General features: G+C 35.3%; 1 long non-coding RNA gene across 1 annotated transcript in view; it reads left to right on the forward strand.

The window, feature by feature from the left end:
* Positions 1 to 27,835, forward strand: part of LOC149748549 (uncharacterized) — a 42,149-nt gene that overhangs the window by 736 nt on the left and 13,578 nt on the right. The window contains exon 2 of the long non-coding RNA XR_016394096.1: positions 1,978 to 13,715. This is a non-coding gene — a long non-coding RNA (uncharacterized LOC149748549). The remainder of the gene's footprint in view (positions 1 to 1,977; positions 13,716 to 27,835) is intronic.

Genomic DNA, 27,835 nt, shown 5'->3' on the forward strand with positions numbered 1-27,835 from the left:
TATAAACTTATGTGTGTCATTTTCGTGGCCCCTGTATATTAGCGGGTGCTTATCTTCCTCCCTCCCTTCCTCCCTCCCTCCCTTCCTTCCTTCCTTCCACCAATCCCCCCTGTGCTGGCTCTGTAACACTCCTAAGGGTAAAGAGCCAGTGACAGGTTAACTTTAACAAGAACAGGAGATATGCCTTGATTGTGTAGAAAATTACCACATCCCTTCAGTGTTTCTGGAGGCAAATAATTATTGAGAGCCTTCTATATGTGAGACACAATGCAAGACAGACGTGACTGCTGCCCTGTTACCTTCTATGGGAGAGAGACAAAAATGTTTAACAAACGAGATGATCAGAGATTGTGTGCCGAAGAAAATAAAACAGTAATATAAGAGAGAATAGTTTTCTCTGAGGAGGTTTAGGCTTAACCTGATGAATATATATTTGTTAAGGTCGTGTAGGTTAAAAGATGATATTTTAACAATTCAATGTTAATACAAATTTGATATAAAATAATTCAATGCAGAAATAGAATGGTCTCGGTAGATCCTATACCCTATGAGTATCTCTCCACCATTAAAAGTTTGGTGTATATGCTTCCTGATATTTTTCTAGGCATACATACACCTTAACATTATTCTGCAGTGCAATGCAAGGCACCATGTATTCTTTTTTCCCCTCTCTGTATGCTTTCACTGCAGTGTATACATATTTTAATCTCCTTTTTGATAACTGCATAGTATTTCATAGAGTAAATGTGCCATAATTGATTGTCATACTCTCAAAGGTGGACATTTAGTCATTTCCATTTTTTAAAAAGTGGCACATAGTGCTACAGGATACATACATTTGTGACAGTGTTGCTGTAGGAGAGATTCCTAGAATAGGTATTGTGGGGTTAAAGGATATTTGCATTTTTAATTTTTTTATTTTTTGTGGTACACGGGCCTCTCACTGTTGTGGCCTCTGCCGTTGCGGAGCACAGGCTCCGGACGCGCAGGCTCAGCGGCCATGGCTCCCGGGCCCAGCCGCTCCGTGGCATGTGGGATCTTCTCGGACCGGAGCACGAACCCGTGTCCCCTGCATCGGCAAGTGGACTCTCAACCACTGCGCCACCAGGGAAGCCCTGCATTTTTTATTTTGAGAGTATGTTTTGTGGAATAGAGATACGTGTTACTGGGAAAACCAAGAGGAATAACTGGCAGCCAAAAAAAGGGAACTATTTAAAATTTTGGGAAAATCCATAAGAGGAGGGAGTATTATAAGAGAGTATGATTTCTTAAGAAGAAATCAGGAGGGAAAAGGACTGATGAAATGGTGTAAGGCAAATGAAGTTGCCTATACATACTGCATCAATGAACAACGATTGAAAGGTAGCAAGGGTGGGGAGTTCACTGTTTAAAATTAAGAGTGTAATGTGGAGTCACTTTTTCAAGAATTGTTAAGTATAATGAATTCTGCTTCTTAAGTCTAACATTTCTTTTCATATACTGGCATTCATATATCATACAACAGTCTTTGTTGATTGGCCTGCAAACACTAAAATAAAAGCAAAATTTTCTAAAGTGTTTGGAGGACTGGAAAGAAGTAATAGAATACTGAGGGTGATAGAGGTGGCTAGATACTCTCTGTACATGGTTTCAGATACTTCCCTAAGCATTTCGTAGAAGAGAGCAAGGGAAGTTTGGTTCATTTATTGAGTTGAGCATCTTTGACAGGTCTTCGGTTCTCTTCAGCTCTCCTCTTTTCTTTCTGCGTCCTCACCAGAATCGTCTTTAAAAGTCCCTTCATGAAAGTACTGACTTTTCGTAGCACATACTTTAAAACTTTTCCAGCCTCTACCTTTATCCAGTTCCAAGGCTGCTTCCATATTTTTAGGTATTTGTTAGTTACAGCAGCACCCCTTTCTTGGGACCAAAGTCTGTTAGTCACAGTTCTCCAGAAAAACATAACCAATAGAATTTATTTATTTGTTTGTTTATTAAAAGGAATTGGTGCACTCAATTATGGAGGCTGAAAAGTCCTACAATGTGCAGTCTGCAAGTTGGACACCCTGGAAAGCCTGTGGTGTAATTCAGTCTAAGTCTGAAGGCCTGAGAACCAGGGGAGCTGATGGTGTAAATCCAGTCTAAGTACAGAAGAATGACGTACCAGCTGAGCAGTCAGGTAGAGAAGCAACGAATTCTCTATTCCTCTTCCTTTTGTTCTACTTAGGCTATTAATGGGCCCTGAATGATGCCCACCCACACTGGGGAGAGCAATTTGCTTTACTGAGTCCTTATTGAGTCCACAGATTCCAATGCTAATCTCATCCGAAAATACCTTTACAGACAAACCTAGAAATAATAGTTAGCCAAATATCTGGGCACCCTGTGACCCAGTTAAGTTGACACATAAAATTAACTATCACACTGGGCAACTACTAATCTGTTCTCTGTCCCTATAGTTTGCCTTTTCCAGAAAGTTGTATAAATGGTATTATATAGTATGTAACCTTTTGAATCTAGCTTCTTTCACTTAGCGTAATGTATTTGAAATTCATGTTGTATAGATCATTGGTTTTCTCGTTTTTATTGCTGGGTGGTATTCTGTTATATGGATATTCCGCAATTTGTTTATTTGTTGAAGGATGTTTAGTTTTTTTCCCCAGTTTTGGAACTTATGAATAATACTGTTTAAACAGTAATTTGTAGGTTTTTGTGGGAACATAAGCTTTCATTTCTCTAGGATAAATACCAATAAGTGGGATTGCTGGGTCAAATAATATGTTTAAATTTTTAAGAGACTGCCAGACTGTTTTTCCAGCTTTGTACCATTTTGCATTCTAATCAGTAAATTTTGAAAGTTTTAGTTGCTTCACACCCTTGTCAGCACTTGGTGTTGTCAGTATTTTTAATTTTACCCACTGTAATAAGTTTATAGTGGGATTTCATTGTTTTAATTTTTATTTCACTAATGACTAACAGTGTTGGGCATCTTTTCATGTGTTCATTTCCTATCTGTATATCTTCTTTGGTGCAATGTCTTCAAATATTTTATCCATTGTTTTCTTGGTTGGTTGTTTTCTTATTGTTGAGTTGGAGATTTCTTTATATATTTTGGACACAATTCCTTTGTCAGATATGTGAATTATAAATATTTTCTCCTAGATTGTGGCTTGTCTTTTCATTCTTCTAATAGTGTTTTTCACAGAACTGAAGTCTCAAATTTTGATGAAGTACAGTTATCACTTTTTTTCTTTTATGGATCGTGCTTTTGTTATTGTATCTAAAAACACTTTATGTATTCCAAGTTTATGAAAATATTCTCCTATGTTTTATATGAAGAGTTTTATACAGTTGACTCTTGAACAACACAGGTTTGAACTGTGGGTCCACTTATATGCAGACGTTTTTCAATAAATATGTTGGAAAATTTTTTGGAGGTTTGTGACAATTTGAAAAAATTCACAGATGCACTGAATTGCCTAAAAATATCGAAAAAATTAAGAGAAAGTTAGGTATGTCAGGAATGCATAAAACGTATGTAGATATACATTTAATAAAAATATATGTTAATTGATTATTTTGTTATTGGTAAGGCTTCTGGTCAATGGTAAGCTAGGAAGGGAGAAGGAGGGTGTTCGTGAAGACTGGAAACATGGATAGTATTATTTTGTTTTGTACAGATTGAGGGTGTAATATAATTGGGAAGTAACACTGCAAAAGAGAACTTACGGTTTTCTTTGGTGGTAATTTTTTTCTCAGATTATTAAAATGATAACTCAAAAATTAAAAATTGTTATTGAACTTTCAGATTTCAATCTGAGAGGCTAGGCAATAAGGCATAGCTTCATAAAGCTAAAAAAAGTTCCACAATTTAATGACAACTGTGCAAAATAAGCCATTAAGTAGACTCGCAAGTCCTACCAACATAAAAATCAACTCATACAAAACACTATACTTTTAAGTACCTGGCCTTAATAAATATTTTATGCTAGTTGTATCCCCAAGGATATTCTAGCTATTCATACCAACCTTTTACTAAATTCTCCTTAATATATATAAAGCTGTAGTTAACGTTAGCTACACATAGGAACCACCTGGTGTGCTTTAGAAAATAATGAAACCTGGTCCGGTCCTATCTTCAGAAATTCTGACGTAATTGGTCTGCAATGTAACCTGGACATCAGTTTTTTGTTTTTTTTTTAAATTGTGGTGAAAAACACATAACAAATTTTTTTATTAGTGACATTTAGTACATTCACAATGTTGTGCAACCACCACGCTATCTAGTTCCAGGACATTTTCATCACCCCAAAGGAAATCGTTTACCATTAAGTATTTACTTCTCCCCCCATCCCCACAATTATTAGTGGCTAGATATAAAACTGATCTTTGTGTGTTGATCTTGTATCCTGCAACTTTGCTGAATTCATTTACTAGCTCTAATAGTTTTCTGTTTTGTATTCTTTAGGGTTTTTTATATGTCAGATCATGTCAGCTGTGAATAGATACTTCTTCTTCTTTTCCAATTTGGATGCCTTTTATTTCTTTCTTTTCTTTTTTGTTTTTTTGCCTAATTGATCTGGGTAGAACTTCCAGTACACTGGTGAATAGCAGTGGTAAAAGCAGGCATACTCGTCTTATTCCTGATCTTGGGAGGAGAGTGTTCAATCTTTCACTATTAAGTATGATGTTAGCTGTGAATTTTTCATATGTCCCCTTTATCATGTTGAGGAAATTCCCTTCTCTTCCTAGTTTTCTGAGTGTTTTAATCGTGAAAGGATGTTGTATTTTGTCAAGTGACTTTTCTGTGTCAGTTGAGATGGTTGTATGGGATTTTTCATGTAGGCTGGACTGCATTCATCTGAAGGCTTGTCTTGACTGGACATCCAAAATGGCGCACTTATGGTCGGAAGTCGATGCTGACTGTTTGCTGCAAGCTTACTTGGGGTTATCAACCAGGGCACCGAAACCTGGCGTCTCTGACATAGCAGTCTTAGGGTAGTTGGAATTGTTTTTTTTTTTTTTTTGGTACGCGGGCCTCTCACTGTTGTGGCCTGTCCCGTTGCGGAGCACGGGCTCCGGACGCGCATGCTCAGCGGCCATGGCTCACGGGCCCAGCCGCTCTGCGGCATGTGGGATCTTCCCGGACCGGGGCACGAACCCGTGTCCCCTGCATCGGCAGGCGGACTCTCAACCACTGCGCCACCAGGGAAGCCCAGGGTAGTTGGAATTTTTACGTGGTGGCTGACATTCCTCAGAGAGTGTCTTGTGGTCTAGTGTCAAAAGTCATATAGGGTCCCTTCTGGTCTATCACAGTAGTCACAATTCTGGTCTAGCTTGTATGGAACTTGGAAATCATTACTCTCACACTCACAACAAGAAAAAAGAAAGAAAAAAACAACTGAAAATTAACAATTCTTAGGTCCATCAAATAATTGAGGTCACAAGGAAAAGCACTGCCCCTACTCCCCAAACTGGAGACAGGCAGATAGAATCACAGCATATCAGAGCAGATGCCCAAGTGCAGAGTGTCATTGCTGGAGCAGTACTTGGGAAAGAAAACTTAAGCTATAATTGACAAATTATTGGAGGCTCAGTGTGGACAACTTTGATAGTTAAAAATTCCAAGGGGGCCTAGCTGCATGAGTGTCCCCACACTTTCATATGTTTTATCTCCAGGAACCCTGCCAGGTTCTCACAGTGTAGATGGGAAGATATTTACCAAGGATGAACCTACATTGTCACATCATAATCACGCAAGGTCCTAGCTTACCTAAGGGTTCACTCTTAGTGTTGTACATTCTATGGGCTTGAACAAACATATAATGACATATATCCAGCATTATAATATCATACAGAATATTTTCACTGCCCTAAAAATCCTCTGTGCTCTGACTATTCATTTTTCCTCTTCAACTCCCACTCCTGGAAACCACTGATTTTCTTATTGTCTCCATCCCTAGTTTTGCCTTTTCTAGGATGTTATATAGTTGCAATCATACAATATGTAGCCTTTTCAGATTGGCTTCTTTCACTTAGTGATATTCGTGTAAGTTTCCTTCATGTCTTTTCATGGCATGATAGCTCATTTCTTTTTAGTGCTGAATAATAATATTCCATTATCTGGATATACCACAGTTTATTTATTCATTCACTTGATGAGGATGTGACATCTTGTTTGCATTGAAGTTTTGGCAGTTATGAATAAAGCTGCTATTACATCCATGTATAGGTTTCTGTGTAGATGTTAAGTTTCCAACTGCTTTGGGTAAATACCAGGGAGTGCTATTACTGGATTGTATGGTAAGAGTATGTTTAATTTTGTAAGAAACCTCCAAATTGTTTCGAAAGGGGCTATACTAATTTGCAACCATACCAGCAATGTATGAGAATTCCTGTTGCTCCACATCCTTGCCAGAATTTTTTGTTGTCAGTGTTCTGGATTTTGGCCATTCTGATAGGTGTGTAATTTTATCTTTTTAATAACACATTTTGCTTCCTAAGTCAACAAACATTGAATAGTTACTATAAGACAATGTCCTGGTTCCTGGGGATATAAAGATGAGTTAAGACATGGTACATGGTACATCAGAGAGGATCTTATATTGAGGAATATGGACACAAAAGTGATCGTTATGTTATGGTGTAAACAAGTGCAAATTGATTAGGTATATACATGGTGATGTGGGTTTACAGAAGGCCCCCTAACCTGGCCTGCATTTTTGAAGGAGGTGATGATTACCTAATTCTTAAAGGATGAATAGAAGTAAGCCATGTAAAGAGATTCTGAAAAGGACATTCCAGGCAGAATGGACAGCATAAACAAAGACCCCAAGTTTTCCCCGTGATTTCTCACATGTGAAGATTCAGGAGATTTGAATCTCCCTGCCTGGAGATCTTTTACTCTTCATGGTGCTCTGTAATTGCGTTTTAAAGAACAAATCAGTGTAGCATCCAATAATATATAATATAAAAAATTTTCTATTTTTTCTTTTGATTTTTACATGAACAATTTGAATCAAAGTGACCCACCGCTGGAGTTTTTATTTTTACCTGGACATCTAAGTGTCACCTAGCAATTGTCCTAGTCCTTCATTCCTTTGCCTGCCTCTGGTCCTCCCCAATACACACTACATTACACTTTGCTTTGAAAGGGGCCTATGAGCCTAAATTTCTTCTCCTTTCTTCTTTGTTAAAATTCTTTTCCTCCCCTGCAACGCACACCCCTCCTCTCAGAACAGATCTCAGTAAAATATTAGGAAGAAGGTTTCACATCTCCTTGGGCCCAGTCATCCTCCTTTTTAATATTTATTTATTAATTTTTTCCCTCTGGGGTGATTTACTGGTTGACTTTGATTTCAGGGCTCTGTAACCTCAAATTATTACCTACTCAGAGTGAGGGATTAAAGGATCTGAGCTGTTAGATTATTCCCAATTTGGGAAATAAATTATTTTTGTATAAACTCATAGACATTCATGTGGCAGAGAGATTATATCTACAGTGGGAAATAAAAGCATGATATTTTGAATCAATGATTCCCTATGACCCATAGGCTAAAATCTAGGCTTCTGGATCTGGCAATGAAGGGCTGACACAAATTGTCCTAACTTTTTCTTATCTAGCTTATTTTTCTCACCTCTGTGAACCTCACTGTGGGTGTGGTCCACCTAGCATTCCATGATGATTCTAGATCTTTACCTTTATTTAATGTTGCTTCTACCTGAAATGCCCTCTTATTTTCATTCTGAATATCTAAATCCTTTCCAAGAGCTTCAAACCTTCTCAATTCTCTTCCATGAACATTCTCATTTACCTTCCTAGTTTCCAGTCAGAGCACTTAAACTTTTCTTTACCACTTATTGCGATTTAATTGTATAATAGCTTGAGTTGTCTCCTGTTAGTATTGATTTGTCTGTGTTTTCGTGTTTATAGATGTATGCTCTTTGAGGGCAAGATGATATATTGGTCTTCAAGGTATCAAAATGCAATGTTTCCTGCATTGTGGGTTCCTAATTACCATTTACTGGTTGATGATTTATTAGTATGTAAATTATCTGGGAACAGACCCTATATTCCTAAAGTATTTAATAGTATTTGCATGCCAGACATCTGAGCTGATGATGACGACTTCAGAACTAGGTATGAAAACCATTATTTAAAAAAAACTACGACTGCAAAAATACAGATATACCACATGGTGGCACCAAAGGTGCATCATTATTTTTGTAGGTTTTGTGTTATATTGTACTTCAGTCTACCAGAAATTATAATTATCGTATTAGCACATTGAAAAACATTCTTAAATATCTAACTAATAATTAAACTTAGTAGAGCGTTATAGAATGAGAATTTCTTAGTGTAGAAACATTTAAAAAGATCTTTGCATCTTGTCTGTTTTTACAAAAGATGTCTTTAAGTTCTAGAACTCCTATATATTGTTTTGGAATCAGATTCCTCTTCCTTCACTGTCTTATCCCTCTATACTCTAAAAATTTCATGAGCATTAGAAGCTGTTCTTTGACATTTGGGTTTTGAGATGGGGGTCATTGGTGGCTCACAGATTATTATGTTGTGTAGAATGTGGACCTAATCAAATTCCAGCTGTTAATGGTATGTGTAGTTCTTTTGCAGACAGGCTTCTTAAGCATGTTGCCTAAGTTTAATTTCCATGTGTAAAGTCATACTTAAAGTATGTAAACTGAAACAGATGTTAGTACTCTGAGAATGCATTTGGTGCATAAAGGAACAGTTCCCTAGCCTCTTATTCCATCCCCATTTTATTTTGAAAGCCCTTTGAATAGAAAAGGGCCTCTGGAGAGCCATCTAGTATCTTTGACCCCATTAGTGAGTAGCAGTTTATTACTGGGAAACAGTTGCCCAAAGAAATGTTGGATTTTGCTTTAAAATCCTTCCTTGATAACCATATGATTTTCTTTCCTTCCCTATAAGCTTTGTTTATTCTTTAATTAGCAAGCTGTTCACTCTGATGATACAAGTTTTCTTAAAACCAAACTAAATCTCACTGATATTATCATTTAATAATAACAACTTTTATTTTCCTAAAGATTAGCAGTAATAAAGGCAGATTTTTATGTAACGCCTATGTACCTTCTCAGGTATCAGATATTTAAATACTGTATTTGAAAGTATTCTAATATCTGATTTATGTTGATGATAGTTTATAGAGTTCTAACCACACAGAATTTGTGCTTCCAATAGTTTTCCCAAAAAAGGTAGAGTTATTATTAGTTATTAACTACTTTCTTTTTCTTTATATCTTCTTCTTTCCCCCTCCCCCCTTTTTCTCTTTTCAAAGATATTTGTTAAGGGCCTACCTCAGGTTCTGTGCTATGCTCAGAAAGGATTAAGAAAGATCCTCATCTTAAGGAACTTTCAATGTAACTTAGGAAAGAAGCACAAATTAAAAATTTCTGACAGTGCAGGACAGCCAACCCATAATCTAGAGGAACTAAAGAAAACTTTATAGAAGAGAAGTTATCGGAGGTAAGTGTTGAATGATAGAGGGGAATTTCTCTAGGCCGTGAAGGGAACAACAAGTTTTTGAGGCAGCAGAATGGATTAGCACTAGTGTGATGGGTTTGTGGAACATAAGGACTCTAGTTTAATTTTCTTACAGATACATGGAAGGAGTAACTAGGTAGCGAGAAAGAATTGATAGAAAGGGAAATTCCCTGGCAGTCCAGTGGTTAAGACTCCATGCTTCCACTGCTGGGGGCCTGGGTTCAATCCTTGGCTGGGGAACTAAGACCCCACAAGCTGCATGGCGCTGTCAAACAAAAAAACAAAAAAGAAAATGCCCAGCAAAAGTGCCCGCACTACCTTGTGCTCCGGCCTACCCCCCGCAAAAAAAAGAATTGAAAGAAAGGGTGAGACCAGATTTAGTTTTGTCTAAAGGTTTGGAAATATAAATACAAAATCTTTTTTTAATTAAAAATTAGAGATTATAGTTTTAAAGTTTTGATATATGTTTTGATTTATGAAAAAGTTTTGATTCATGTTATTTCAAGGTGATAATACGTGACCTTTTTTCCTTCATAGTAAAAACTTAATAGGTATCATAACAGCTGATGTTCTTAAGTTAGTGAGTTACCTTCTACATGTATCAGTAAAATATATCAGTGACTAAAAATTTATGCAGTTCCATGTATATTCACATATTTTTGTCTTGTTAAATAAACATAAAAGTGTCCTTGAATTTGTCATTATATTTAACTGTTCAAGGCCATAGGTATTTAGCTTCTAGATTAAGAAGCAAAGCTTTAGTGAAAAATGTGTATTATGCATTTGTATAATTATAATACATATGTATAATTATAATGCTGTGTTGGTAATTAATTGATAATTTGGCCTTTATTAATGGTCAACTTAGATGGCTAAATGATAGCTCTAGTATATATTAAATGTAACAGAAATAACTTAATTATCTGTAGTATTTTCCTCACAAAACCAAATTCAAAATGCATGTGGAGAAACTTGCATTCAAAAAATATATTCTATGTTATTTTGTCTAGCTAGCTTTTAGAATCATTGGTGGAAGTGTTTCAGGAGCTCTGTTTTTTCAGTACCTAATGCTATTTTTCTATCTTATAAAAATAAATTTTCCTACTTCTGGTTTTAGTATTTGTTTTATTCTCATATATACATCTTTTGGTCCTGCCACTATAGTCTTAGTTACATGGAAAGAAATGATGTTATTTGTTGGAATATATGTTATTTGTTGGGGTGTATGTGGATATTGGAAGTTTGCCCTGAAAGTATTTTATATATACTATTTTTCTATTGGATCAGAATAAAACATACTTCTAATTTAAGAGAGAAGCATTCATATTGCTCTCTTACATTTAATGACTGATATTGAGCCCACTCTTTTTCTTATCCTGAATTATAATTCTAAAATAAATAGATTCTAAGTGCTCTATTTTCCATCTTAAAGTTTCCATCAAACTATGGTTAGGGATTGAATAGAAAACTATTATGACATTCTTTAAGTTTTCTAGTCTGTTTGAGAGGTCATAAATAATAGTAAAGCTTCAGTAATTTCACTTATGGAAGTCACTTGAAAAAATAATTGTCTAATAATTTAGTCATAAATAAATTATCTTATAAAGGGTTGTTATAAAGATTGTATTTTTATTTTAACATTAAAACAATTCTATTTTTAGGGTGAAGTGAATAGTTTTTTTTTTTTTTTTTGCAGTATGCGAGCCTCTCACTGTTGTGGCCTCTCCCGTTGCGGAGCACAGGCTCCGAACACACAGGCTCAGCGGCCATGGCTCACGGGCCCAGCCCCTCCGCGGCATGAGGGATCTTCCCGGGCTGGGGCATGAATCTGTGTCCCCTGCATCGGCAGGCGGACGCTCAACCACTGCGCCACCAGGGAAGCCCTGAAGTGAATAGTTTTTAAAGGAATTAAGTGGTAGTTTTAATCTGAATTTTCCCATTTACTTAAGGTTTCCCACTATGCCTCCAAATTAGAAGTAGAATCTAACTCTCATTTCCAGATCTTCTCAAAGTATTAAGGAGAAACTAAAGATAATTTCCTTGTTTCACTAACCCCTTACACAATATTATAAGATGAACAGTGCTAATTGAGCAATTAGACTTGCATTTCTGATTGACTAGGGCATATGTCTTGGCATTGAGTGGATATATAAAAAATCAATAAAATGTAAGGGTATTTCTATAATTCTGTGAGCAGAATCTATCCTGTGTCATTTTGTGAGTAATTTTCTGATGAAAAAGGAAATACTCGTGACTTTCAGAAAGAAGTTTCACTAAATGAGAATAAATGCCATGAAGTGAAAATTTTATAAGCACAACTTCAAATAAGAGAATGGATTCATGCTGATTTTCAAGTGAAGGACTGTAGTCATAAAAATTAAACTTGTAAATACTCAGACCATGGACACCCTCAGTTATTTCACTTTCCTTTGACTGTTTCCAAGCTGGGCTTCTACAACCAAAGTCAAGAGGACCAGTTGAATAAACAATCCAGTTCATTACATCAAAACATCTGATAGGGCTTCCCTGGTGGCGCAGTGGTTGAGAGTCCGCCTGCCAATGCAGGGGACACAGGTTCGTGCCCCGGTCTGGGAAGATCCCAAATGCCGCAGAGTGGCTGGGCCCGTGAGCTATGGCCGCTGAGCCTGCGCGTCAGGAGCCTGTGCTCTGCAACAGGAGAGGCCACAACAGTGAGAAGCCCGCGTACCGCAAAAAAAAAAAAAAAAAAAAAAAAAAATCTGATAGATTTACAAATATTCCTGGATAACTCAGGATAATGCGGTTAAATGATTGTGTCTGGATTTATATGGAGTGCCTTTCATCACTATATTCCACTGTGGGTCTACCTGAGGTCAAGGGAATAGTAGAGGTGGTGATTGTGTCTTGTATCGCTTCTATCCAGTGTTTAGAAAGATGATTTAAAGTAAGGCTAATGGTAAAAAGATAAATTAGTATATCTGAATCATAGTATTTTAATTTTTATTATATTCCAATATCTTTATTGATATAAAAATTCCTATTTATTTTGAGATATAATTAACATATAACATTGTGTAAATTTGAGATGTACAGTGTGACTAGATACATTTATATTATATTCCAATTTAAAGAATGACTATTAAAAGTCACAATGGTCACTGAATTTTATACTCTGGGTTGCTTTCCTTTTTATGATTTATATCCTGTGTTCTTCAGACCAGTATTAAGAATTAATAACCACAGAATTTTTTTTAAAAAACAGCTTCTTTGAGGTATAATTGACAAATAAAGTGTACATATTTAAGGTATACAACTTGATGTTTTGATAGTCACACATGTTTTTTAAGAGTCAGATTTGAATGAAGTATGTCAAATCTATTTACATAGCAATGCTATGTACTTTCTTTTGACATCACACCATCTGAGAGGCAAAAAGCAAAACTGTGTACATGTCCAGGCACTATAGTTTATACAATGGGCAGCATGTGAATGTCTGTGAGATTGAATTAATTTTCCTTTAGCTTCAGCTTCAGCTATAGCCTCTTATTTCAGATAAGTATTACTATTATTTTTACTCAGATTTGTATTCACTTACCTTTGTCCTTCACTCAGAAAGAATATTGGCATTCTCACTTGAAATGAGTCCCTTGTGCTAAATAATTGGCTAAATAATATAGCACATCTTTTTACAATCCCAGACATTAGAGTGGATTGCATCTTGATCTGTAAATTAAGCACATGAATCTGGGTCAAGGGTGGCCAGGTAAACAGAACCAGTCAACCCAATCTTGGTTTGAATAGCCTTAAGTAACACACTCTACTTTCACCATCCAAAATACTGTGTCCATCCTCAGTGAAAGATCTTTAAGCTGCCATAACAAGATTTGGAGTTTAAGTTGCTATTATTGGAAAGGCAACTATAATATTTTTCTTTTCCCAGAAAATGAAAAACAGAGAAACTCTCATTTCCTCACTATATGTCTTAAAGCAAAAGAAAATGGAGCCTGCCTTTGTTCAGTACAGTAGTGTCAGTAAAGAAGTGTAGTGTTGCTGTAGTATTCCTGCAAGTTAATTTATTTGTTGCTTTAGAAAGAGATTCTGTTTCCATTAAAATTATGTCTCTGGGTAGGTGATTCATAAGCAGAGGACCTGGAAATGGAATCAGTCTCTTGAGCCTGTTTACATTGTTAATCATGCACAGCTGCTGAGTTGATGGAGGATTTTGGACTTTTCAAAGGTAGAAAAAATCTTATACTTTTCAGTTAAAATGTTAGATAATGGTCACATTTAACCAATATCAAGTAACATAATAGCTTAGAATACTGGAGAAGGTGGATATCCCTTTCCATGTGTGGTGAACCTCTTTTTAGGTATTTTGAACTTGGCTTTTAGCACATTTCAAAAACCTTTCCTTTGATACAAAACAGCTGTAGCTATGTTTTGAGTGATATAAACATTCCCCTCCACCTCATCCTTATTCTTACACTTTCCAGGCTCAAGGCAAAGGATTTAAAAACTTTTCAGTTTCTTCTTATCATGCATTTCCTAAAATTATTTGTGTTTTTAACTAAATAAAACTTTATAAGAACCTTTTACAGAGATGGAGTTTGAATGCTTACTTGAAGCAAATAACCTAAAAATGGTTGAAACACTGTACCATTTTCTTGAAAATTTAGCGTAATCTTAAAACATCCTCCTATGGTATAGCCATTAACAAGCTTTCAGATGTGTATTTTTTGCTGGGGAAGAACTTGGCCAGCACAGACAAGACAAATTAATACATGTTCAATAGATATTTGGCTTGAAATAGGCAAACTAATTATAATTCTTTTCTCTTTGAGTTTACAGGAAGTGATCCAGTTTCTTCAACCCCTATAAATTATAGCTCCATCTTTCTCACTTTTGTGATGACTTGTCTATGGCTCTTTGAATAATGTTAAGATCTTGCATCATCATTCATGAATTTCCCACACTTTAGAAGCTGTATTCACAAATTAATAGCTTTTTTTGGCATCTTGTATTGGAATAACATCATGTACAAGTGGCTTTTAATATATAAGTAATCCAGGCTAAACTAACTTTCAAGCAGTTTTCCTAGTTACATGGCTAGAGGTCAGAGCTGGGTCAATCATGTTTAATTACCGAACTTTTTTTGTACTGAAATTTTCTTCTAAGACCTCAAGGAGTGCATTTTCTTGTGGAGCTTAAGCAGGGGGACGAACTTGATTTTAGACTAAGGAGAAGTGCAAGGATAAGATTATAATTTGTGGCAGGAAATATGCACTAATTTTTTAGATTTTAGCAATATATGCTTTTTTGATGGTCTTGGATATTTCTGAACATAGTCAGCTATTAGTAGTGTCTGAGATGGAATTATCTCAGTGATGGAGTCTACCACCTCTTCATTTTATTTGTGAAATACATAGTTACCAAAAAACACAGTACTTTAGAAGAAATATATCTTAAAAAGCATTAAATCCATGTTTTTAGAAGCATAGCTTAAAAATTAAGGTGAGATTGAAATTAAAATTGGCAATTTCCAACACATTTTGATAATGGATTTTATTACTTTGAACTTATTTCTTTAGTCATTCATTTATTAAAAGATATAATGTTAGCACTTGAAAATATGAAAATTGATTACTGTTTGTGAATAACTTTGGTCATAGCTGAAATAAGTTATCTGCATATTTCCTTTAATCATTTTATGATGTGGTTGCAAATACTCTAGAAAGAGCTAAGCTATTCATATTCATTGCTTTGAAAATAAATTAAGAATTTCAAATGATGCAACAGATTAATTCATTAGTCCAAAAAATAGTTCCTAAAGGACCATAAATGTTGACTAAGTTTTAACAGTGGTTTTAAAAGTTATCAGAAAAACCTTGGGACAACAGAGATTTTTGACTGAAATGCACTATAATTCTATATTAGATTCATGCTTATGGATACCCAGATGGTTTTACATGCATTTTCCACTGTGAGCATGAAATAAATTGTGTGCAAGAGTTTGTCTTTTTTAATTTAGCACGGTATTACGTTATATACCTCTGCTTCATATTTTCACAAAGTTCTTTTGGGTCTCTATTTCCTGCATGCCTCCCCAGTGGCCAATAAGTACAATGTTCTATACAATGCAGTAAACTTAAATTCTGTGACACTAAGCTTTGTTAAAGGGTAATTTAATTGCAAATGGATATCCTATGTCATTGTTTTTGTGTGTGTGTGCTTTTTATTTTCACTCAATTAATTTGAATATTTTCCAGTTAGTAATAAATATATTGATAAAAATGGCTAATATTTATAGAGAACCTCCTATATGCCAGCAAAGTACTTTTACTGGATTATCTGATTTATTTCTCACAGCTAACCTATAAAGTTAATAACCTATACAGTTACTGTCATTGTGTAGACAAGAAAACTGAGATACACTGATATTAAATAATTCATCCAAAATTATATACTTAGCAAATGGCAGAACCAGTATTTGTATCCAGTCTGTCTCTAGAGCCCTTGCTTAGCCTCTCTTAATAGGAAAAAATTAGAAGGATGTAAATATGTGGTAATGAAATTAGTGTGAACCACCTGTCTTCTTATGCACAAAACATAAACAAGAAAAGCAAGTGTATTTGGCTTAAAATAAAATATTTTGTAAAAAGCAGAACACCCAAGTTCCACATTTTTTTAAGAATTTCTTTTGAATAAAAAAGGCAATATGTGCATATAAATGAAAGACCAGACATTTAACCAAAGAAAAATACGAAGAATACCTATAGACAATCTGACACTATTGACATAAATACTATATCTCTTTAGATACCTTACAAATATACATTTTGTATATTATTGATTTTTTACAAATATAGAACCTTGCCATGTATGTTTTATAATTTGCAGTGTTTTCTCCAACAATTCATTATGTCAGAACACCTCAGACTCATATGTATACTTGGATAACTTAGGATAATGTGGTTAATTGATTGTGTTACGTGGCTACATGCCACTGTGGAATTATCTTTTCTACATGAGATCAAGGGAATAGTACAGATGGTGATTGTATTTTATATGGCAGATAATTAGATGGATTTTTACCCCTAATATACCTCTATTGACTAATTAGGCTGTTTCAACTTTATTATAGCAAAAAGTGTGATTAATTACTAAAATGATATATATCTGAAAACATCTGAAAAAAGTTCAAAATATTATAATATACCTAAAGTGTTATAAAAAGTTATAATAAACACATACACTATTTGGGGATATTTATTTTAGTCCAAAGAGTTCTTTTACCCAAATCATTGTGTCTACTAGCTTGCTTTCAGTCTTGCTTTTGAAACTGTATGCTAATTATAGGGCTTGTATCCATTAGACATAGCTGTGGAGAAGGAGAAAAAAATGAATCATATTATCCATGAAGCCAATGATTCTCAACCTTGACTGTATACTGGTTTTACATGGAGAGCTTTGAAAATGCTAATGACAGAGACTCTGATTTAATTATTCTGGGCTGTAGCCTGGACAACATGTTTTTAAAAGCTCTGCAGGTACTGATAATATTAAATATTGGTGAGATTGAGGAGCAACTGGAAATCTCATACAATGCAGGTGGGCAGGTATAATGGTACAACTGCTTTGGAAAACAGTATATTTCTTATAAAGTTAAACATATACCTGCCACATGACCCAGCAGTTCCACTTGTAGGTGTTTATTTAGAGAAATGAAAATGTATGATTATGCTAAGATTTGTACAGCCAAGGCTGAGGACCACTGATATAAGTGGATTAGAGTAAGAGCAAATTGTGTTGTGCAAAGTTTGGGCCTGGACACATGTGGAGAATTAGAAAACAGTGTCCTAATACCACCTTGAATTAAATTTATCAAGTTTCACCTTTATCTTCATCTCCAAGTGTACTGATGTGGAGATTGAGATCCATGGGAGCCAAGTGTCTATGTTCAAACAATCATAATGATAGAACTAGGGCTAAAACGCTGAGAAAAGATAAGGCTTTTCTCTTGGTTTGCCTTGGATACTACCCTGGTGGCACTCTCTCTATTCTCCCTTTTTTTTTTTGCGTTACACGGGCCTCTCACTGTTGTGGTCTCTCCCATTGCGGAGCACAGGCTCCGGACACGCAGGCTCAGCGGCCATGACTCACGGGCCCAGCTGCTCCGCGACATGTGGGATCTTCCCAGACCCGGGCATGAACCCATGTCCCCTGCATCGGCAGGCGGACTCTCAACCACTGCGTCACCAGGGAAGCCCTCTTCTCCCTTTTTGGTGGCTTTGCAAAAACTTGGCTTGTCACAAGGAGCATGCCTGTTCAATGTAAGAAGAACAAGGTCTCTTACTGGCACCTGTTATTTTGCTAACAACTAATATCTTATCTGAGCTCCAGAGGCTCCCCTCTTCTTCAAACATTTCTTCAACCATGAAGCCCCCATTGTTACATAGTCCACTTGAAGTTTATCTTGACCCTATACCACTTGACAATGAATACAAGGGCAGGGTTCCTTTCTTGGGTACGTTACACGATGAATCTAGCTGTGCTCACCCCAGGTACTCTACTCTGTGGGATTATATGCACTTTGGGTATCGTGTGCAATCTGCTGTTTTCTCCACTTGTAAGTTTTGTTTTTCATAAACCTCACTTTATACTTATACAATATGTTCCTAGGGCTATTTTTCGTTTCCCTTGAACAATAGTTGTTGTCCATGAAGGGAAACACATTACTGTGATTTCTTTGCTAAAGGTGTGTTAGTTCAACTGGAAATATCTACTTTTTGGGTTGTTAAGTCACTAGCAGAGCTAGTAATTGGTAACTCTGACCTCTGCCAGCCACCACTAAAAGACCAGTAACTCAGAATTCCCACAATAATGGATTTGCTAAGAAAGAAAAAGCTAGAGGAGATAATTTGGGGAGCTATCAACATTTCTGAATGTCCTAGATACTGGAGCATTTTTGCTGGATCATGGTTTTATTTTTCCCTTCTTTTTCTTTTATGTTGCATTCTTGATATGGACTTTCTGAGCTATCTGAGCCTAGTATGGGTGCACCAATATTCTGGCTAGAAATGTTTTTTTGTTTGTTTGTTTGTTTTTTGTGGTACGCGGGCCTCTCACTGTTGTGGCCTCTCCCGTTGCGGAGCACAGGCTCCGGACGCGCAGGCTCAGTGGCCATGGCTCATGGGCCCAGCCGCTCCGCGGCATGTGGGATCTTCCCAGACCGGGGCACGAACCCGTGTCCCCTGCATCGGCAGGCGGACTCTCAACCACTGCGCCACCAGGGAAGCCCTAGAAATGTTTTTTAAGATTTAAAACTTAAGTGACATAGTGTAGAAGGAAGAGAGAAGCCACAAGGTAAAGGATTAAAAAATGAAATTAAAAAGAGAATTTCCATTAATGACTAGGTTATTTAAAACCAATTTTTCTGTTAAGAATGATTATAAAATTTGGTTAAAATATGAAAAAGAAAAGAGCATCTATATGAAGTCATCAGATGGGTACTAATTATTTTTAAGCCAAGAGCTGAAAGAAGAGGGAAACTAGCAAAAATGAGCCCAGCATTTGGGCATACTTTCTCCCTCAAGGAAATTGTAGATTTCAGAAGTGAAAGTAGTGATTGGAAGATTGAGAAGCTGAAGAAAGCTGCTTTGTATTATAGAGATTGAAGAATAAAAATTGGAATTGAGGATTTGTCAAGGAGGTAGGTGCCTGGTAAATAGCCTATCTTCTCAGTTGGAACCATCAAGGGCTGCATCCTAGAGTAAGGGTAAACCAGAAATAGACTAGTCATGAAGACCAGGAACTGAAGGCAGTTTCAAATTATCTTGATCTCTAATTAGATTAAAGCAAACTTTTCTTTAGCCCCAAATTCTCTGGAAGAAGGTAACACCACCCAGATTCTCAGATTATCTTTACAATGTTTTAAAATCTGCAGTGTTCATCACCCAATAAATATCTAATTCATTCATACAGAGAGAAAAGAATTGACCCAAGCTAAGGATGATAGAATATATTCTCAGGAGTTCCAGATGCTGCTGTTATCCAACATAGACTTTAAAATAACTGTGATTAATAGTCAAGGAGGAAGAATTTTGGCAGAGAACTTAAAAAATCAAATGGAAATTCTAGAACTCAAAATAAATATCTGAAATTTAGAACTCAATGGATAGCTTAACAGCCTATTTGGTACAACTAAAGAGAGAATTAGTAATTTGGTATATAGAGAATAAGAAAATGTTAATTTAAGACAGCAGCACAGAAACAAATAAATAGAAAAAGTAGAAAAAGAATATAAGAGATATGTAAGACAAAGTGCAAAGGTCTGATATATGTGCAGTTGGAATTCCAGAAGAAGAAAGAAAATGGAACAAAAGGAATATTTGAGGAGATAATGACTGAGATTGAAGAAATCAAGCCATGTATTCAAGAAGTGCTATGGATTCTGAGCAGAATAAATATGAAGGAAAAAAACATATCTAGGCAAATCATAGTAAAACTGCTGAAAACCATAGCAAAAAGAGAGAAAATTATAATATCAGACCAAGAGAGTTATTATTGCCAATTGAGCCACAATGTCTTGCAGTTGACTTTTTAACAGAAACAATGGAAAGCAGAAGGTACTGGAATGATGATAACTCAGTGCAAAACAAATATTATATGTAATTAATATGTATCAGCCACAACATTCTATAAAATACATCCTTCAAAAAGGAGGATGATATAAAGATTTTAGGATAAACAAAGACTGAAAGAATTTATACCCAGAAGTTCTGTACTAAAAGAAATAGCAATGAAGTACTTCATGCAGAAAGAAAATAATTCTACCTGGAAGCATAAAAATGCAGAAAGAGATGAAAATTTATGGGAAGAATAAAGATATGGCTATATCTAAATGATATTTATTGTATTAGCCAATACTAATAATATGCTACTGGTTTAAGAACATATAACAAAAACAGCATAAAATATGAGAGAGGAGAAAGAGAATTCAGTTATTCTAAAGTCTTTAAATTGTCTAAGAAATGGTAAAAATACTGTATGACTTAAAAGAATTAAGGATACATATTGTAATTATAGAGCAACTTTTAATAGAATAAAGAATGTGTAAGTAAACAGCTAATATAGAAGAAAATGAAGTAACAAAACTACATAAATCAAAATAATGCAAGAAAAGAAACATACTAATATGGAAGATTAACCCAAATAGACCAATTATTACATTAAATTTAAACAGATAAAATATACCAATAAAAGACAAAGATTGTCCAACTGGACAGAAAAACAAATCTCAACCATATTCTCCTCCAGTACTCACAGGTTAAGTGTAAGCATACAGAAATGCTGAATGAAAAAGAACTGAAGGAGATATATCATGCAATCAGCAACCAAAAGAAAGTTGGTGTAACTAAACTAACATGAGACAAATTAGACTACAAAGCAAGAAGCATTATAAGTGATAAGGAGAGATAAGTTATAATGACATAAGTGTCAATATTTTAGGAAAATATAATAATTTGTGTATCATGAAAAAGCTTCAAACTATATAAAGCAAACATTGATTGTAATAAATGTAAACATGGACAAAAACAATTAAAGTGAGAGACTTTGCTATAACTTCTCTAAGTAATGATAGATTGAGCATAGAAGAATATATAATGTTTGAGTAATAACAGGCATTATCCAATATGTAAATATGTTTACACACATGTAAAACTGAACCCAGAAACTGCAGAATACTTATAAAAAATATTTGCCATGTGCTTGGCCATAAAGCAAGTCTCAACACATTTCATCAGCTTGAACATCAAAATATATTCATTGAGCACAGCTGAATTATGCTAGAAATCAATGACTAAATATCAACTAGAAAATTTCCAAGCATTTGGAAATTAAGAAATGCCATTATGAATAACTCATGGGTTTAAAGAAAAATTGCCATGGAGATTAGAAAACATTTCAAACTGAATGCTAATGAAAATATGACATATTAAAATTTGTGTAATGCAGCTAAAGCCCTGCTTTGGGGTAAACTCATAGTCTTGAGGAAGTATATTGTAGAAGAAAGGCTAAAAATAAATGATTCATCTCAAACTCATTAAACAGCAAATTAAACTCAAAGAAAGAATAAAACACATAAAAAGGGTGAGAGCAGAAATTAATAAAATAGGAAAAATATGCAATAGAGAAAATAAAAAAGGCAAAATTGGATTCTTATAAAAGACTAGTAAAATTGATAAATCTTTGGTGTGACTAACTAAGGAAAAGAGAAAGAAGGCACAAATGTCCAAAATTGGAATGAAAAAGAGGACATCACCACAGATACTACAGACATTAAAACAATGATAAGGGAATATTATAAGCAAATTTATGCTAACACATTTGAAAATTTAGAGCAAATTTCTTAAAAAAACCTAACAAAACTGACATGAATGAAAGAGAAAATATGAATCCTACCAGATATTAAAGAAATAGAATCAGTAATTGAAAGCCTTCTCACTTGGGATTATGTTTTACCTTCACATCTCCAGTACCAAGTAGGATGCCTTGTTCATAGTAGTGCTCATGTAATACTAGTTGAATGATTATATCTAGTCTCTAGTATTGAAATATTCTTACTGTATTGCTTATATTTGTTTATACCTCTGTCTGTCCTATTAAACCATGATCTACTTGAATGGAGCGTGATATCTTAGCTATCTTTGTATCCCCAGCATCCAGGACTAGTACTTATAACTGGTCAGTAAAAGTTTGTTGAATAATTGCATTAAAAAGGAAGAGAACTACTAATGTTTACTGAGTGCCTTCTACACACCAGGATCTGTGCTAGGAACATGTACATAATTATCTTACTCTTTTGAGAAGTAATTTTTAAAATTATTTTTTCACAGTGTTTATTATTTTTTCTCTTTTTTGTTAAAATTTTAAAAAATTGAAGTATTTTTGATGTACAATATTATATGTTATAGGTGTACAATATAGTGATTTACAATTTTGAAACATTATACTCCATTTATAGTTATTATAAAATATTGGCTATATTCCCTGTGTTGTACAATATATCTTTGTAGCTTATTTTATACATAATATCTTGTACCTCTTAATCCTCTTCCCCTCTTTTCTCTCCCCACTGATAACCATTAGCTTGTTTTCTTTATCTGTGTCTATTTCTTTTTTGTTATATTCACTAGTTTGTTGTTAATTTTTATATTCCAGGTATTTGTGATTTCATACAGTATTTGTGTTTCTCTGTCTGACTTATTTCACTTAGCATAATGCCCTCCAAGTCTATCCATGTTGCTGCAAATTGCAAAATTTCATTCTTTTTTATGGCTGAGTAGTATTTCATTATATATAAATACCACATTTTCTTTATCCATTCATCTGTTGATGGACATTTAAGTTGCTTCCATATCTTGGCAATTGTTAATAATATTGCTATGAACATTGAGGGGTATGTATCTTTTCGAATTGGTGTTTTTGTTGTTTTTGGATATATACATAGGAGTGGAATTGCTGGGTCATATGGTAGTTCTAATTTTAGTTTTTTGAGAAACCACCATACTGTTTTCCACAGCTGCTGCACCAGTTTACATTCCCACCAACAGTGCAGTGTACGAGGGTTCCATTTTCTCTACATGCTCACCAATATTTGTTATTTGTGCTCTCTTTGATGACGGCCATTCTGACAGGTGTGAGGTTATATCTTATTGTGGTTCTGATTTACATTTCCCTGATAAATAGCAAGCATTGTTGTGTCTTTTCATGTGCCTGTTAGCCATTTGCATTTCCTCTTTGGAAAAATGTCTATTCAGTTCCTCTGCCCATTTTGAAATCGGGTTCTTTGTTTTTTTGATGTTGAATGTATGAGCTGTTTATATATGTTTGATGTTAATCTCTTATTGGTCATGTCATTTGTAAATATTTTCTCCCATTCAGTAGGTTGTCTTTTTATTTTGTCTATGGTTTCCTTTGCTGTGCAAAAGCTTTTAAGTTTAATTAGGTCCCATTTATTGTTGTTGTTGTTTTTTCTATTTCCTTTGCTTTAGGAGACAGATACAAAAAATATTGCTATGATTTATGTCAAAGATAATGAGAGACAAATTTTTGGTCCTATGAGAGGACTACATTAGCTAATTAATTTGCTCATGCTCATAAGTGGCAGAGCCAGGTTTTGAATCTGAACTGTCTTCAAAGCCCATTTCTCTCCACTATACTAGTGGTTTCCAAATTTACTGCATGTATCCTAGGGGGGTCAACCAAAGAAAGCAATTTTAGAAAGGAGCAAACTGAGAATGAGAGAGGTTAAATAATTTGAGATCACACACTTCAGCTTTTTCATCTAGTACATTTACCATTAAGAAAATATTTATAAATTTCTTAAACTTTATAAAGTTTAGTAAAGCTGATCAGTAAGAAATTCAGACCAAATGGTAATAAAGTTTTCTATATCAGGATAAAATATCAAAAAGAGATATTTGAGTATATTTCTTACTCAAATATCCTGATTCCCATCTAGTAGATGCTTTATATATATTCTTTGTTAATAGTACATTCTAAATACCAACGGAATAGCAACAAAAATATGTAGCTACCCCTTTTCATGCAAAGTTGTGAAATTAGCCAATAACCTCTTAAGAATGGCTTTCTATAGTACCTTTGTTCCAAATTTTACTTAGAAATGTGAACTATCAGCTATATTTTCCTAAAACTGTTAATTAAAACAAATAATTTAGTAGCGATAAGAAATTTCAAGTTACACCTGGCATCTCTAAGATAAAAACCAAAAGGAGAGCTTATGGAGCTTATTGATACTTTTTTTTGTGTGCGTGATCAATTACAAGTATATGCCTAGAAGTGGTTTTTAAAAATAGAAGAGACTAAAGTTTGGTCTACAAATTATGATGTGAAATTGGAAACTATTAATTGATGAAAATTCTTTCATTGCTTTCCAGCTTATATCTACATTATGCTTTTCTTTATAAATTCATTTCATTCTAATTCATAACGTAAAAATTATCCTCATTCAAAGGACCATGAAAAGTGTGAAAAAATCTTAAATGATGTTAAAAAGTGTTCAAGAAATATGACACAGAAGTTGTCAACATCTTAGGCACTTTTGGATAGTTTCTTATCTTTTATTTAAAGTGTTTCTGTAGTATGTGGAAATGATTTTATTGACTTTGAAAATTTTTTTAGATGATCATGCTTATAGTGTCTCAGAAATTTCTCTGGTATCTTTTTAATCTAAAGAGCTTTGTGGAAGCTTTGATAACAAGCATTGTACTCTAAACAAATAAATTCTGGAGCTGCTATAAACCATCTCATGAAAAGACAAACCTAAAATGAGCGACTAAAATAAAGTGGGTAAATCAAGACTAGTTACTGTCCAATCTAGTTTAGAGTAGGTTTAGTGTCATGAGCAAAATGTGACTATCTGGGACAGGAACCATTTTTAATTAGGTAGAATTAGCTTTCTGTGAGCTTCATCTCATTCTATTGCACACCTTTTTTCCTACCGTCTTGACTCTCAATCTTCGTGCCTTTCTAAGCTTGTAGAGGAGGAGAATGTTTTATGAGTCTCTGACTTTGTGTATTTAGTTTGCTGAGCTAACCCATCTTAGATTGGTTTGTTATAACAGAATACCGTAGACTGGGTGGCTTCAACAGCAAACATGTATTTCTCACAGTTCTGGAGGCTGAAGTTTGAGATCAGTGTACCAACATGGTTGGGTTCTTTGTAAAGGCCCTCTTCCTAGTTTGCAGATGGCCATCTTCTCACTGTATCTTCACATGGCAGAGACCAAAGAGAGGAACCAAGTTCTCTTGTGTCTGTCTTTATAAGGGCACTAATCCCATCTTGTGGGTTTCACACTCATGACCTAATTATCTCCCAATGGCTCTATCTCTAAATAGCAACACGTTGGGGATTAGGATTTTCAACACATACGTTTTTGGGGGACATGATCATTTCATCCATTGCATAACCTTTCCAAGTGTATTTGTATTTTAAAAGGGAACATTTGTATGAAGAACCTTAAAGGAATTTTCTTATTGTTTTTCAGAAGCTTCCTGATATTCCTTAATCTTGTCATGTAGATATCTCTCACCTTCTGCAACTAGGTTAAGGTCAACACTGTCCAGGAACAACTTAACTTTTCTGCAAGAGGGATAAACCTTTGAAAACAAATACAGTAATGACTAGTAAGCAATTATAGGGATTGGTTGCTACTGAAACCTGTTATTGAGAGGTGTGCCCAAGGGGAGGCCTAATATAGTTTCTGATTAATATAGTTCAGCAGAGGGAAATTGCCTACTAAGGATGGGGAAACATAAAATATGTAGCTGAGAAGGAGTGAAAATTAAGTGGACAGAATGTCTTTTAATGCACTAACAGCAGGCAGGCAGCTAGGAGTTAGTGTGTGATGAAGGCCCTGTTTGCCATGAATAGCCAGACAATATTTCTTGCCACTGTAACTGAGATATATTGAGGGAATTTTTGCATTAAGTAAGGGCACTGGCAAGTTCATTTCTTCTGGCATTCTAGGAATAGCATACTAAAGAGAAGGTGTGTAAATAGAGGGGTAACAACTAGTTATTGAAAGATGCACTTATCAGTTTATGACTAATGTTTTTTGTAGATTAGGAGTTTGTTTGCATCACTGTTGTCCACAGGAATCCAACTTTAAATCTCCCTGTTATAAACAGCAGTCCTCACACCATGAACCCATCCTATCAATCATCAGACATTATACAGATACTGCTTTGACAATGATTCACATTCTCCTTCTGGGTAGAAATGAGAGTTTTGTAAAATTTAAGTAGAGATGTTAGACTGTAGAAAGACAGGTCTCTGTAGTTCTAGCCAGTATTCAAGCTGATAAAAATACTTAAAAAATGAATTAATGGGAATGCATAAAAACCTTTAAAATATGAAAATTTCCAATTACTATAAAATGGGACGTGGTCTAATCCTATTTAGTTATTAGTTTTCTTTCATTTTACAGTTAATTTTTTTTCCCCATCTTTATTGGAGTATAAGGGCATTACAATGTTGTGTTAGTTTCTACTGTACAACAAAGTGAATCAGCTATATGTGTACATATATCCCCATATCCCCTCCCTCTTGAGCCTCCCTCCCACCCTCCCTATCCCATCCCCCTAGGTCGTCACAAAGCACCGAGCTGATCTCCCTGTGCTATGCAGCATCTTCCCACTAGCCGTCCTTTTTTTGTTTTTTTTTTTTTTTGCGGTACTCAGGCCTCTCACTGTTGTGGCCTCTCCCGTTGCGGAGCACAGGCTCCAGATGCGCAGGCTCAGCGGCCATGGCTCACGGGCCCAGCCGCTCCACAACATGTGGGATCTCCCCCTACTGGGGCACAAACCCGTGTCCCCTGCATCGGCAGGTGGACTTTCAACCACTGTACCAGCAGGGAAGCCCTAGCCATCCATTTTATATTTGGTAGTGTATATATGTCAGTGTTACTCTCTCACTTCATCCCAGCTTCCCCTTCTCCTCCATTCCCTCAAATCTGTTCTCTGCATCTGCGTCTTTATTCTTGCCCTGCCACTAGGTTCATCAGTACCACTTTTTAAAATTCCATATATATGTGTTAGCATATGGTATTTGTTTTTCTCTTTCTAACTTACTTCAATCTGCATGACAGATTCTAGGTCCATCCACCTCACTACAAATAACTCAATTTCGTTTCTTTTTATGGCTGAGTAATATTCCATTGTATATATGTGCCACATCTTCTTTATCCTTTCATCTATTGATGGACATTTAGGTTGATTCCATGTCTTGGCTATTGTAAATAGTGCTGCAGTGAACATTGTGGTACCTGACTCTTTTTGAATTATGGTTTTCTCAGGGTACATGCCCAGTAGTGGGATTGCTGTTTCAGATGGTAGTTCTATTTTTAGTTTTTTAAGGAACCTACATACTGTTCTGCATAGTGGCTGTATCAATTTACATTCCCACTAACAGTGCAGGAGGGTTCCCTTTTCTCCACACCCTCTCCAGCATTTATTGTTTGTAGACTTTTTGATGATGGCCATTCTGACCAGTGTGAGGTGATATCTCATTGTGGTTTTGATTTGCATTTCTCTAATGATTAGTGATGTTGAGCATCTTTTCATGTATTTGTTGGCCATCTGTGTATCTTCTTTGGAGAAATGTCTATTTAGGTCTTCCACCCATTTTTGGATTGGGTTTTTTGTTTTTTTGATATTGAGCTGCATGAGATGCTTGTATATTTTGGAGATTAATCCTTTGTCAGTTGCTTTGTTTGCAAATATTTTCTCCCATCCTGAGGGTTGTCTTTTCAGCTTGTTTATGGTTTCCTTTGC

This window comes from Delphinapterus leucas, chromosome 8 (assembly GCF_059928025.1).
Source record: "Delphinapterus leucas isolate spDelLeu-1000000601 "Yukka" chromosome 8, BTC_Dleu_Yukka2, whole genome shotgun sequence".
NCBI classification, from domain to species: domain Eukaryota; kingdom Metazoa; phylum Chordata; class Mammalia; order Artiodactyla; family Monodontidae; genus Delphinapterus; species Delphinapterus leucas.